At 36.0% G+C, this 15,148-nt stretch overlaps 1 non-coding gene across 1 annotated transcript; it reads right to left on the bottom strand.

The window, feature by feature from the left end:
- Positions 1-2,199: 2,199 nt before the first annotated feature.
- LOC148572002 (small nucleolar RNA R71) lies at positions 2,200-2,308 on the bottom strand. The gene has a single exon (XR_015908456.1). It is a non-coding gene; the product is annotated as a small nucleolar RNA R71 (small nucleolar RNA).
- Positions 2,309-15,148: the final 12,840 nt, after the last annotated feature.

Genomic DNA, 15,148 nt, shown 5'->3' with positions numbered 1-15,148 from the left:
CGACCCTGACTCGCTCAGGTATTACTTGGACGACCCAGTGAACTTGCTGGTACAACAGTATGAAGGTGTGGGGATTCGTGCACCAAGTTTTTGGCGCCGTTGCCGGGGATTGTTCGAGTTTGGACAAACTGACGGATTGTCTTGCTCCCTAGATCAGGTAATTTTTATTTTATTTGAGTCTTTTAATTTTTGTTTTCTTCTTCTTTATTTTTCAAAAATTATTAAAAACTTTTTCAAAAATATTTTTCTTTTCTTTGTTCAATTTTTGTTCTTGGTTTGAGTCTTGTTGCTTGTGTCACAAGTAATTTTCTAAATTTTTGAGTCCTTTTTCTAAAAATATTTCAAAATTAGTATCTTTTTGTTTGAGTCTTATTTCAAATTTTAAGTTTGGTGTTTGAGTCTTTGTTTTTGTTCTTATTGCAATTTTCGATTTTTTGGTATCTTCCTTTCAAAAAATTTTCAAAAATAGTTTTTCTTTGGTTAAATCTTGTGTCAAGTTTTTAAGTTTGGTGTCTTCTTGTTATTTTTCTTTCAATTTTCGAAAATTTGTGTTTAATTTTCTAAAAATTTTAAGTTTGGTGTTCTTCATATGTTCTTGTGTTCTTTAAATTTTCTTTTCTTTGTGTTCTTGTTAATCTTCAAAGTGTTCTTGAGTTTTCTTTGTGTTTTTATCTTAACATTTTTAAGTTTGGTGTCCCTTTGTGTTTCCCTCCAAAAATTTTCGAAAATTAAGGGTGCTAGATCTAAAAATTTTAAGCCTTGTGTCTTTTACTTGTTTTTCTCTTTCATCATTAAATTCAAAAATTAAAAAATATATTTTCTATCTTAGTTATTAATTTCGAAATTTTTAAATAAAAATTCAGATTTCAATTCAAAATTTTTTATCCTATCTTAACTTAGTCTTCAAGTTTTCAAAAATAAAATCTTTTCAAAATTAAAAATCTCATGTTTTTCAAAAATCATATCTTTTTCTCATCTTTTTCAAAATTTAAAAATCTTATTTTATCTTTTTCAAATTTTAAAATTTAAGAATTCAAATTTCAATTTTTAAAATCTTATCTTATCTTATCTTTTTTCAAAATCAAATTTCAAAATCTTATCTTTTTAAAATCTTTTGCAAATCTTTTCAAATCTTTTTTGTTTCTTATCTTATCTTTTCTAACTTCAAATTTTAAAATCAAATCTTTTCAAAAACTTTTTTAATTTCTTATCTCTTTTCTAATTTCAAATTTCAATTTCAAATCTTTTCTTATCTTATCTCATATCTTATTTTATTTTCAAATATTTTCTTAATTAATATCTTATCTTCTCTCTCCTCTTTTTCAAAGTTTCCTAACTAACTCTTCTTTCTCTCAATTTTCGAAAACTATCTCTTCTTCTCTCTCTTCTATTTTCGAAAATTCACTAACTAATTTTCAATTCTTTTTAAATTATTAACTTAATTTCCAAAAATTAATTAACAAATAAAATAAAAACAAAGATATTTTGATTCTTATTTATCTTATTTATTTATACCTCTTCTTCTATTTACTTCTTACTCTCCCTCTCTTATCTTCCATCTTCATTTTTCTATCTTCCTCTTCTTTCATCACATCTAACTGGAAGCTCTTTGATCCAAGTGGTACAAAAAGCTTTCTTCTTTTCTTTCTTTCTTCTCTTCTTGTTTATGACCGAGAATAAGGATAAAGAACCCCTCTTGACTCCTGATCCTGAACCTGAAAAAACTCTAAGGAGGCGTTTATAACAAGCTAAAGCACAACTCTCCGGAAGAAATCTCTCAGAAAACTTTGAACAAGAAAGGGAAGACATGGCCAAACCTCAAGAGGAGCCAAGAAAGGTTCTTGGTGACTTCACCATGCCTACCTCTGACTTTATGGCAGAAGTATCTCTGTACCTGCCATTGGAGCAAACAATTTTGAACTTAAGCCTCAATTAGTCTCTCTTCTGCAGTAGAATTGCAAGTTCTATGGACTTCCAATGGAAGATCCTCATCAGTTTTTAGCTGAATTCTTACAGATCTGTGATACTATAAAGACTAATGGAGTTAATCCAGAAGTCTACAAGCTTATGCTCTTTCCCTTTGCTGAAAGAGACAGAGCTAAGCTATGGTTGGATTTCCAACCTAGAGAGAGTCTTGACTCTTGGAAAAAGCTGGTTAATGCTTTTCTAGCTAAATTCCTTCCCCCTCAAATGATGAGAAAAATTAGAGTGGAAGTTCAAACCTTCAGACAAAGAGAAGGTGAATCCCTCTATGAAGCTTGGGAAAGATACAAGCAATTGATCAGGAGATGTCCTCCTAACATGTTCTCAGAGTGGTCTATCATAGGCGTGTTCTATGATGGTCTATCTGAGATGTCCAAAATTTCATTGGACAGCTCTGCAGGTGGATCACTCCACATAAAGAAAACACTTGTAGAAGCAACAGAACTCATTGAAATGGTTGCAAATAACCAATTCATGTACACTCTGAAAGGAATCATATAAACCATGGAACCTCTCAGAAGAACGGAGTTCATGAAGTTGATACTCTGAATACCATATTGGCTCAGAATAGGATCTTGACCCAACAGGTCAACATGATCTTCCATCTTCTGACTGGAATGCAAACTGCAGCTGGCAGTACTCAGGAAGCTTCTTATGAAACAGGAGCTTATGATCCTGAACAACCTACCTTGGAGCAGGTAAATTACATGGGGGAACCCTATGGAAACACCTACAACCATTCATGGAGGAACCATCCTAACCTCTCATGGAAGGTGATGCACCACTATTTCGTGGTACATTTTATGCTGAATTGAGTGAATTTTATCCATTATTCTCACACTTATTCATAGAATTCGCATGTTTTACATTTTTCTTCCTAATTTTGTGCTATGATTGAAAACATAATTTTTTGGCCTTAAATTTGCTAATTTTTAATCCTCTCTTATTACCATTCGATGCCGTGATATGTGTGTTAAGTGTTTTCAGGGTTTATAGGTCATGAATGGCTTAGAGGATGGAAAGGAAGCATGCAAAAGTGGAAGGAACACAAGAAATTAAGGATTTCAGATTCTGGTAGCGACGCGCACGCATGGATGACGCGTACGCGTGACTTGCGCAGCAAACATACGACGCGCACGCATGGCTGACGCCTACGCGTGGCCAGTAAAAATACCATCGACGTATATGCGTGGGCGACGCGTACGCGTGACAGAGCGTCACGTGCTGCAATTTACAAAAAATGATGGGGCGATTTTTGGGCTGCTTTGGACCCAGTTTCAGGCCTGAAAATGCTGAATAGAGGCTGCAGAGTGGAGCTGGAAGGGGAAATCAATCATTCACATAATTTTAGGTTTTAGATGTAGTTTTCTAAAGAGAGAGGCTCTCTCCTCTCTCTAGGTTTTAGGGTTTTTTGTCTTATTCCTTCTCAATTTCAGAATTCTACCTTACTTTAGTTTAGTTTTCTTATACTTTTATTTGTCCTAGTACTTTACTTATTTACTTCTCTCATTGATTCCTTTATTTTGCTAATTTAGTTTATGAGTTCATGTGTTACTCTCAATTTTCATTAATGCAATTTATATTTCACATTTCTTATTATTCAATTGCTTTGTTATTGTTATTTCTTTGCTTTGGCTAATTTTAGATTTTGCTATGTCTTGTTAATTTTTTATGTTTTTATTTTATGCCTTCCAAGTGTTTGATAAAATGCTTGGTTGGATTTTAAATTAGATTTTTATGTTCTTAACTTGGATTGATCAATTAGAGACTCTTGAGTTATGAAAATTCTTTTGTTAATTGGTGATTGAAAATTGCTAGTTGGCTTAGGCTTTACTAAATCTAATCTTTGATTAGGACTTGTGAACTTAAGTTGATTTTGCTCACTTGACTTTCCTTCATTGTTAGAGGTTAACTAAGTGAAAGTAAAAGGCAATTACCATCACAATCAGGAAGGAATTGTAAAATCATGCAAATTGTATGAATAAGTGTGCAAAGACTTGATAAAAACTACTCAAATTAGAGCAAGATAAACCATAAAATAGTGGTTTATCAATCTCCCCACACTTAAACATTAGCATGTCCTCATGCTAAGCTCAAGGAGATAGAAAGAATGAATGGGGGAAAGTAAGACTCATGAGATGCAACCTATATATAAATACAACTATATATTAAGATGTTTCTTCCTACTTGGTTAAAAGTAAACAAGTTCTCCAAGACAAAAATAAATCCGATTCCACTAATTCAAATCACACAATAAAAGATAAGTAAGCTTGTAAGAAGATAGCTCATGAAATCAGGGAACATAGAATCAAGCATTGAACCCTCGCTGGTAGTGTATATGCACTCTAATCGCTCAAGTGTCTAGGGTTGATCTATTCTACTATTCTCTAGTCATGCTTTCTAAACTTTGTTCTTCATCTAACCAATCAACAAATATTTAGTGTACGAATGCAAACATCATGAGGGCTTTTTAAGGTTGTAATGGGGCTAAGGTAAGGGTGAGGATATATGTATGGCCAAGTGAGCTGTAAATTGAATCTTTGACTAACCTAAGCTTTCACCTAAAACACACACACACACACACACACACACACACACACACACTCTATGTACTTCTAAAATCATGCCTAGCTACCCAAAATTCTCACTTTTGCAACACATACTCAAGTATCAAATTTTTCTTTAATTTCACCACATATGCATTGATCTTTTATTAAACTTAACATTGGGGTAATTATGTCCCCTATTTATTTATTTATGCTGTAATATTCTTTTTTATGAACATGAAAGTAAAACATAACATTTCAATGCATATGGTTTTCTGGTTTCACATGAGTAGGCACCCAAATTCCCAATATTTAAATAAAGTAGAAACAAAACACATTCCCATTAACCCAGGTTTCCCACAATTCCCCACATTTAGTTAACACACAATCTCTATCTTAAGCTAACTAAAGATTCAAATCAGCTAATTAATTATTTTTCTGCTTAAGGCTAGTGATGTGGTAATATAAGGAACAAATGGGGATTAAAAGGCTCAAAGTGGCAAACAAAGATAATTGAAATGGTAGGTTATTTGGGATAAGTGAGCTAATAACAAATGATGGCCTCAATCATATGTATGCATGCAAATACACTAAACAATGGACATATAGAATGGAACAAACTATAGATTGTAATCATAGTGAAGAAAACACACAAGAATAAAATATTATGGTTAAATAATGTAACCATATAATTAAGCTCAAATCTCACAGGTTGTGTGTTCTTAGTTATAATTCATGTTCCAAATTACAATCTTCAAACAAGTTTAACACAATTTTTCAATTTAAATAAGTGAAATGCTATAAAAAGGTTCTTGAAAAAAAACTTATCACTCCAACCAAGTAGTGGTAGAAGAATATGCACAAAATCAAACAAACATGAAATCAAACATGCAAATGCAACAACTAATTTAACAAGAAAAATTAAACATTGGTGTTGAAATAGGAAATAACTAACCCACGGAAGTCGGTATTGACCTCCCACACTTAAAGATTGTACCGTCCTCGGTGCATGCTAAGATGTGCAAGTGGACGGGTGGCTCCAACTGACGCTTTTCTCTCCAAAGAATGTGTGTAGGAACTTGTTTGTCGCCCCATGTAAACGTCTTCCGGTTCCCTTCCTGGTGGCCATCCTAAAAGAAGAGGAAAAGAAGAAAAGTAACCCAGAAACAAAGATAGAAAACAAATAAAATATGGGTGGGTTAATGCCAAATAATGAGGGTCTCAATTACTTGGTAGCTACAACATGCAAGTGAGAAAACAGTAGAAGCACATGGCATATCAATAGTGCAAAAATTGCAACAATGGAGAAGAGATAGTGGGTAATAAGACACGATAGAAATTCATGTCAAATGCAAAAGGAATACAGGTATCATAAAAGATTGGCATTGACAGATAAAGAATATCACCCAACAGTGTAAAACAAGTCACTAAGCACCAAAGTAATGCAAGAAAAGATACAACAGTTGAATAAGAACATTTAACACCAACGGAGAAAATAATAGATGTAGAAAAGAAAATAAAAACATGAACAAAATTAAAATGCAAGGAAGAAAAATATGCAAATGCAGTAAGTAGAAGAAAGGGAAAGAGAAAATGGATGATAATGTAAAGGAATGAAGAAGAAGAAAGTAAGAAAGGAGGAAGAAAGAAGGAGAAGGGAGAGAAGAAAAAAGTAAGAATTGAAAAACAGGGCCTGACGTGCGCGAAGGTCACGCGTGCACGTGAAAACGGACACGGCCATGTGACATGTAAGTGTCTGGCACGCGTACGCGTGGGTGGTCTGAAAGCGAAAGGACGCGCACGCATCAGGGACGCGTATGCGTGGGTGATTTTGTGCCTCTAGCACAGTGCCAGCCCCAGACCATCACAACTCTCTATTCAGTATGCTATTTACGCCGATTTGGGTGTCCACGCGTACGCGTCGTTGACGCTTACGCGTGGATTGGCAAAAACGCAGGGGACACGTATGTGTAAGGCACGCGTGCGTGGGGTGGCTTGTGCTCCACGCACCCCTCCTGCGCATCTCCAACGCAACTCTCTGGGCACCGAATTTGATGGTCCCAGAACGTTTGGACCATTAAATGGTCTCATAACAAAACATGTTTTTTAAATTTTTTTAATAACTATTAAATAGTCTTTTTATAATTTTAATTACAAATTAACCCCATATATGTTATTTAATTATAAAAACTATTTTTTATTTTATAAATTATTATTTTATCATTCATCTATTATGTTTATTAACAATAAAAAATAAAAACAATAACGAATTAGATCTTCCATTGATCGTAATAAACTATTTGGCAATCCCAATCGATTAAAAGTTTATCTTTGATCCATGACATTCGTCCATGGCTGTGAAATCAATCGATTGGATTAACAAAAAAATTGATTGAATTTCAGGTTTCCCATAACGCAATCAATTGAACTTCAGGTTATGACAAAACAATCGATTGAAAATCGCAAGGCAGTATGGTTTTCGCAAAAATCAATCAATTGGTCATATTACCCAATCGATTGAATGATGACTAGAATGTGCATTTTTAATAATTCAATTGATTGTTTATAGTACTCAATCGATTGAAGGCTTCAAAGTAACTTGAGGTCTCACAATTCAATCGATTGGTTTTGTTACCCAATCGATTGAAGTTATCAAAGCAATATGCCCAATTCAATCGATTGATTCTCTTTGAAAGATATGGGATACTCAGTTGAAACCTTCTATGATGTAGATTGCATTCATAGGATTCTTGATCACTTTATGTCTATATACCTCCTTGTAACAACTTCCCTATTAATACTTGAAGAGGGAACATTGATAGCTGCAGATGATCCATTGACGTCGATGACAATGGTGGCAAGCTTGTTAGATTGATATCTTGCTGAGGTGGCTTCAGATGCTAATTTGAGCTTGTCTAAGTTCCAGGCACTTGCTGTTGCAATTCCAGACTATTCTAGGCCGCTTGATGATGGTATATATCATGCAGTAGATATTTACCTTAAGGTTAGATCACACTGGATAGTCTAGCTTGCTCAATAAATTTATTTCAATACACCAATGTTACATGTTTTTGCAACTGAAATTGTGGAAGACAATAATAAAATGTTGTTTGGAACTTGTTACCTTTGCCAAACCTATATTCTGAAAGAATATATAATAAACTTAATGGTAAAATAATAATAAAAAGTCTTTAATGTTCGTGTGTTTGGAATTTCGTAATTCTAATGTAAAACATCAATATAGTGCAGGCACATCCGTGGCTGATAGATACTGAAAGAGAGCAACTTTGTAGACTGATGAACTGCCAAAAACTCTCAATTGAAGCAAGCACTCATGTAGTGCAAAATGAAAGATTACCTCTTCGTGTAATTGTTCAAGTCCTGTTCTTCGAACAGCTTCGGCTTCGCACGTCAATATCCGGCTAGTTCTTTGTTTCTAAAAATCTTGCAAACTCACAAGAACAAAGTGGAAATCTCGGCCTCCATAGGAGTGATGGTAATCATGAACTGGACTCTGCAGGGGGAACAGACAACGTGAGAGAATGTCTTTTGCAGATCGAGAAAGAATGCTCAGAAATTTGAAATGAGCTGCAGAAGTTGACAAAGACAAAGAGAAGTTGGAACATTTTCTCTAGAAGGTTTGGCTTTAGGAGAAAAACAGATTCTAGCAGTTCAAAAGAATCAAATAGCACTAATGCAAAGACACATTCGTCCACTATAAATGGAAAACCAAATCGGGAAAGTAGTTGATCGTGATCATTGATGTCCAAGTAGGTGGAGATAAATTGTGTCTTTTCTGTAACAAGTTCTACTTTTCTATTTGAATGAGTTTATAACTGCAATCAAATTGACAGTAGAATAACAGGTTTAGATGATGATATTTCAGTCAATGTCTTAGATAAGTTCATTCTTAGGATATGAAACTCTAGAGTAAACAATAGTCACCTCTTAGACAAAGTAAAATGACCGTTCAATCAAAGAAAGACAAGGATTCTCTTCCATTGAGATTTGAGACTTATGGCATTTTTCAATGGTTAATTGATACTTAGAATTTAAGATGCTCTTCAGAATTGAGAAGTCATGCTTAGATCTAATCATCATGATGCTTAACTTTTCTTATATTAGTTTGTCATGTTCGTCTTTATTATGTGACGTGCTTTGCTGCCTTAAGATAATTGAACCAAGATATTGTTGTAGCATATAACAATGTTTAGGTGATTATGTTATTATCGTATAAACAGATTTATTTAGTGAGTATAATCAAACATTAATAGAAATGGATAACAGGGAGTTCTTTATGGGAGAAACTTCACACCCTATCTGTGATAACATTTATCGAATATGTAAAAAAATAACTCTTGTTTTAATATCGATTATGTTGAAGAACTCTACCATAATGACAATTCGTTTTGAACATTGTAAAAATACCATTTCGTTCAACAAAAATGGTACACACACACACTCTAAAAGTCAACTACATAAATAATTCATTAATTTAGATGTTCTTTACGTATCCACATGACCGAATTCTATATAAATAATTCATTAATTTAGATATTCTTTTAATGAAGAACGTAAAGAGTATGAATATCTAGATTTGAATAGAATTTAGAGGGCAATGATAGTTCCACAAATAGTGCATATTCATATAAACCTGGAACATGTCAAATGTGTTATCTATAACAAAGTAATAGATTGTTCCAACAACAAATTAAACCCAATATCATCCGGGTATGTACATTATTCTAATCAAAGGGGTTTTTTGCGAGTCAAGAGTTACATTCGATGCATTTATCCATTTCTCAGCACATACTATATTACGCCATTAATAGCACCTGAAACAAACAACAAAATAACATCAATCTCCAGAATCAGCATGCGCAGAAATTGTGCAATTCCTTCAATAAATAACCTTTACTAGTGATGAGTTAATAAACCATTTGCGCATAATCAAACGTGAAGACCGAAGACTCAAGGGGGAACAAATGTAAATTCGGAAATTTAGATTAAGACTCGGCTCAAACACATCAAGAACAAAATTATAAATCCACGATGTTTGGGAAAGGTAAATTCAAACACAGAAACAGATTACATAACAAGCCAATTGTTAATTAAACCCAAAATCACGGGGAACCCAAAAATCAAGAAGAATATAGAAGGGGAAAGAAGAGACCTTTGAAGAGAAATTTTAGTTGTAGTAGAGCTCGAGGCCCATGCCGTCGTGGATCTCGTAATCTTTGAGGGTGATATGATCCTTGTAGATGGTTTTGTTAATCCAATCGACTGATTCTCTCTGAAACACGATGTCACAACGCTTAAGGGATGTAACGGATTAAAAATAAACTTTTAATCGATTGAGATTGCCAAAAAGTTTATTACGATTAATGGAAGATCTAATTCGTTATTGTTTTTGTTTTTCATTGTTAATAAATATAATAGATGAATGATAAAATAATAATTTATGAAATAAAAAATAATTTTTATAATTAAATAAAATATATGGGTTAATTTGTAATTAAATTTAGAAAAGGACTATTTAGCAGTTATTAAAAAACTTAAAAAATAGGTTTTATTATGAGACCATTTAATGGTCCAAACGTTCTGGGACCATCAAATCCGGTGCCAACTCTCTGCCCCTTTCATTAATATTGCGAACCTGCATGTGACGCGTTCGCGTCATCGACGCTTACGCATCGTTCGCAGTTTTTTTATGCATAATGCAGGTGATGATGCAGAAATTATGAATGAACACTGATAAAAATAAAATAAAATAAAACTAAGAATAAAAATGAAAGATCATACCATGGTGGGTTTGTCTCCCACCTAGCACTTTTAGTTAAAGTCCTTAAGTTGGATATTTGGTGAGCTCCTTGTCATGGTGGTTTGTGCTTGAACTCATCTTGAAATTTCCACCAATACTTGGACTTCCAATAAGCTCTATCAATACCAAGTAAATTTCCCAAGCTTTGATGAAATTCTCCACAAGCTTTGAGCTCCCAAAGTTGATCCTCTTGTATGCCCGGATCCCAAATCTTGTTTCTACACCCGTCTGTAAGTTGATCATCATGATTCCATCCGAGTGGTTTAGCCTTAGAATTCTCGTGTAAGCACCCATACATCCTCCTGGACCCAATCATTTGAGAATTATACCAACCCTTGCAATTAGGCCTTGAGCTTCCAACTAAAACGAACCTAGGATGGTGTTGCCAACCACTAAAAATCTCCCTTTTACTCTTAAAACCATAGATAGCTCTAAGTTGTCCATCCGTTTCAAGCATACCATACTCAAGTGGGAAGGTAGAGTTTAAGGATAAGAACTTTACCCACTTGAATGTTGTATTGGATGGTAATGGCTTGGGGGGAGTATCTCCAATGGCGGCCTTGCCAATGTATGCTTCACTCTCTTGGGATCCTCTTTGATGATCTCCACCTCTTGACACGCTTCTGCAGCATTAACCTCTTCCCCTTCAACCATGATATGCCTTGGAGGTTGTACATCCTCTTCAACATCAAATTCAAACGTCTTGGAAGGAGGCTTTATGACTTGAGTTTCCCATGGAGGTTCCACATCTATTAAGTCCTCAACCACTTCCTCTTCCTCGATAAGTTTGGTTTTCTCCACTTGCTCTAGTACAAAATCTAACTCCTCCTTAATGACTTCTACCTCTTGACAACTTTCTTCAAGGGTCTCTCCTACCTCCACTTTTTGGGCCTCCTTTTGCTTCTCTTGAAGTAGGTAAGGTATGTGTGAAGCCGATCCATTACGTCCCTAAGACGATCCTTTCTCTCTTGTTCCATGTCAATGGCGTGATTGGGATCATGTTGTTCTTGGATTGATGGATATGGGTGAAAAGTAAGTGCACCAGAGCTTAAGAGTTGAGTATTGGGGTAAAGGATTGATCCACATGGGATATAAAAGCTTGGAGAGCAGAGGTTAGACTAGTGAAAGCAGAGGTTAGTGTGGTTTGAAGCTCTAATTGCCCTTGGCAAATAACATTAAGGGTGTTGTCATCCAGTGGAGGTTGGGGTGGATAGGAGGGTTCATTATTTTGGAGAAAGGGTTCATAATGGGAAGGTGGTTCTTCTTGATAAGGGTATGGAGATGGTGTATACTGAGGTGGTGGTTTTGGGTATGGTTCATATGGTTCGTATGGTGGTTGGTGTGGTGGATAAGGATTAGGGTCATATGGAGGTGAATGGTGGAAAGGTGGTTCAAAAGTTCTGTTGAGGAGGAGGTTCATAGGCATGTGGTGGTGGTTGTTGACAAGTACAATAAGGACTACCACATCCATTAGATTGATATGCATTAGGATTGGAGTTATACCTATATGAGATTGGAGGAGGTTATTGCCGAAAGGTTTGATAAAATCCTTGTAGTTCCTCCCACCTTTGATTATTCCATCCTTGATGCACGTTCTCATTATAGCTTCCATTTCCTACAACACGATTTGAACCAAACTAGTAGCCAAAGGGGTGAGAATTCATAGTATCAAGAGAAAATAAAAACAAAAACTAATACGGAATAATGAAACTAGACTCCTAAAACTAGAAACAACTAACAAAGAAATGAAAAAGAAAAAATTATTCACAATATTCACAATAACCAATAATAAGGCACATGTTTGCAAATCCCCGGCAACGGCGCCATTTTGTTGAACGGATTTTTGCTAATTTAGAATTCACAATAAATTCTCGTTGCTAGTATAGTTTCTAAACCAACAATAATCCTTTCATACAAAAATTTGGTTGTCACTAAAACAAACCCAATAAAATTAAACCGAAGTATTTAAACCTCGGGTCGTCTCTCAAGGAATTACAGGGAAGTATGTTACTATTGGTTATGGAAAAGTATCTTTTTGGGTTTTTGAAATAAGGGACAAGGAAAGTAAATAACAAGAAAATAAATTAATAACTAAGAAAAATCTTGGCAAGGTATGAAAATTAGAAGTCCTATCCTAGTTAGCCTTATCAATTGTGATGAGAATTGTCCATTGCTCCCACTTAGTTAACCTCTAACTATGGAGAAAAGTCAAGTGGATGAATTAATTTGATTCCTCAAGTCCTAGTCAACTCCTAAGGAAAGACTAGCTTTAGAGGGATCCAAATCAACTAGCAAATTTCAATTATCAATCAACAAGGGAGTTTGATAACTCAAGAATCTCCAATTACTCAACCAAAGCCAAAAGGAGAGAAATCTACACTAAAATCCAACCAAGCATTTTGTCAAACACTTGGAAGGCATAACATAAAATCATAGAAAAGCAATAAGAGATAATAAAATCCAAACAACTAATTGAAAGCATAAATAACATAAATTGAAGAAAGCAATAATAATATGAAATACATTAAATTATATTAAATAGAAAATCAATTCTAACATTGAGTTCATAAACCAAATTGGAGAATAAATAAATCAACAAGAGAAGATAGATAAACTAAAGGACTAGAACAAATAAGAGTAGAAGAAAACTAAATTAAAGCAAAGTAGAAATCTGAGATTAAGAAAAGCTAAACCTAAAATCCTAAAACCTAGAGAGAGGGGAGAGTCTCTCTCTCTAGAAACTACATCTAAAATCTAAAATTATGTGAATGAAAGTTGTGTGAATGAATGTATGTGATTCCCCCACTTTGCAGCCTCTAATCTGTGTTTTCTGGGCCGAAAACTGGGTCCAAACTCAGCCTAAAATCGCCCCCAGCGCTTTCTGCAATTTCTGCACGTGGCGCATGTCACGCGTACCCGTCAGTCACGCGTACGCGTACGCGTCAGGTACGCGCACGCGTCGCCATGCAATTTCGCTTTTCATGTGCACGCGTTAGGTACGTGCGCGCGTCGTTCCTCGCTGGTCATCTCCTTAGTTTCTTGTGTTCCTTCCATTTTTGCAAGCTTCCTCTCCATCCTTTAAGCCATTCCTGCCCTATATAGTCTGAAAACACTTAATGCACAGATCACGGCATCAAATGGTATAAAGGGGAGTAAAAATACACAATTTAAAGACTTAGGAAGCAAGTTTTCAATCATAGAATAGAATCAGGAAGGAATTGTAAAATCATGCAAATTGTATGAATAAGTGTGCAAAGACTTGATAAAAACCACTCAAATTAGCACAAGATAAACCATAAAATAGTGGTTTATCAGTTTGCTTAAGTAACAAACAATTTAAACGTTGATTGAGGTTTAATTGTCGGTTTAGAACTCGCGATATTTTTGTGAAAAATCTTTACCGACATTTTTCCTCCGTCAGAAGGATCATCAGAAACCTCAGCAAGGTTTCAATAATAATCAAGGTGGAAGGAACCAGAATAGGTTTAACAACAGACCACCATTCCCATCTTCTCAAGGGAATATGGAAACCTCTAAGCAGAGCCTCTCTGACTTAGTAACTCTAGTTTCCAGCCTCTCTAAGACCACTCATAGTTTCATTAATGAAACAAGGTCCTTCATTAGAAATTTGGAGGTGCAAGTTGGTTAACTGAGTAAGAGGATCCCTGAGATTCCTCCTGAAACTCTTCCTAGTAATACTGAGGTAAATCCTAGAGAAGAGTGCAAGGCCATAACCATGGAGGTAGAGGCCGAATTTGAGAAGACTGGGAAGGCATTGAATGCCAGTGAAGAAGGTTTCACTAGGCGTTCAACGCCCATAATGGCAGCAAGCCTGGCGTTGAACGCCAGTGAGGAACCCCTCATTGGGCGTTTAACACCCATCCTGGCAGTAGAGTTGGTGTTGAACACCAACTAGGGAGCACTGGCTGGGCGTTCAACGCCCAAACATCCAGGCTTTCTAGCGTTGAACGCCAGTGAGGAACCCTCACTGGGCGTTCAACGCCTAACTTAGGCAGGCTTTCTAGCGCTGAACGCCACTGAGGAACCCCTCACTGGGCATCCAACGCCCAAACATGCAGCCATTCTGGTGCTGAACGCGAGTGAGGAACCCTTCACTGGGCGTTCAACACCCACACACCCAGGGAAGCTGGTGTTGAACGCTAGCAAGAATATCCCTGCTGGGCGTTTAACCCCCGAAACACTAAAGTGACTGGTGTTTAATGCCAATAAGGGTCGACAGCAAAGGCATTCAATGCCCAAAGAGCTATTAGAGCTGGCGTTGAATGCCAGTGAAAGCACACCCTTTGAGTGCTTAAGTCCCACTCAATAAACCTCTAGCCCAGAACCAAAGGAAACCATAAAGCCTATTGAGGTTCCTTTGCATGCACTTTTGCAGTGCATGAGTTCTGAGGACTACTCATCCTCTGATGAGGATGAAGACACTAGGAAAGAGCAAGTTGCTTAATACCTAGGAGCTCTTATGAAGCTGAATGCCAAGTTATTTGGTACAAGGCCATTGGAGGAAGAACCTCCACTACTTACCAAAGAACTCCATGCTTTGGTTCAGCAGAGGCTACCTCAGAAACTTCCAGATCTTGGACGCTTTCTGATTTCTCGCACCATATGCACCATGACCTTTGAAAAGGCTCTGTGTGACCTAGGGTCAAGTATAAACCTCATGCCACTCTTTGTAATGGAGAAGCTGGGAATCCTTGAGGTACAAGCTACAAACATCTCACTAGAGATGGCAGATGGTACGCGAGAACGTGATCTCAACACTTCTTCACAACTCCGCGTA

Source organism: Arachis ipaensis, chromosome B3 (assembly GCF_059453495.1).
Source record: "Arachis ipaensis isolate K30076 ecotype BB chromosome B3, ASM5945349v1, whole genome shotgun sequence".
NCBI lineage: Eukaryota > Viridiplantae > Streptophyta > Magnoliopsida > Fabales > Fabaceae > Arachis > Arachis ipaensis.
This window is presented reverse-complemented; position numbering and strand designations above follow the sequence as displayed.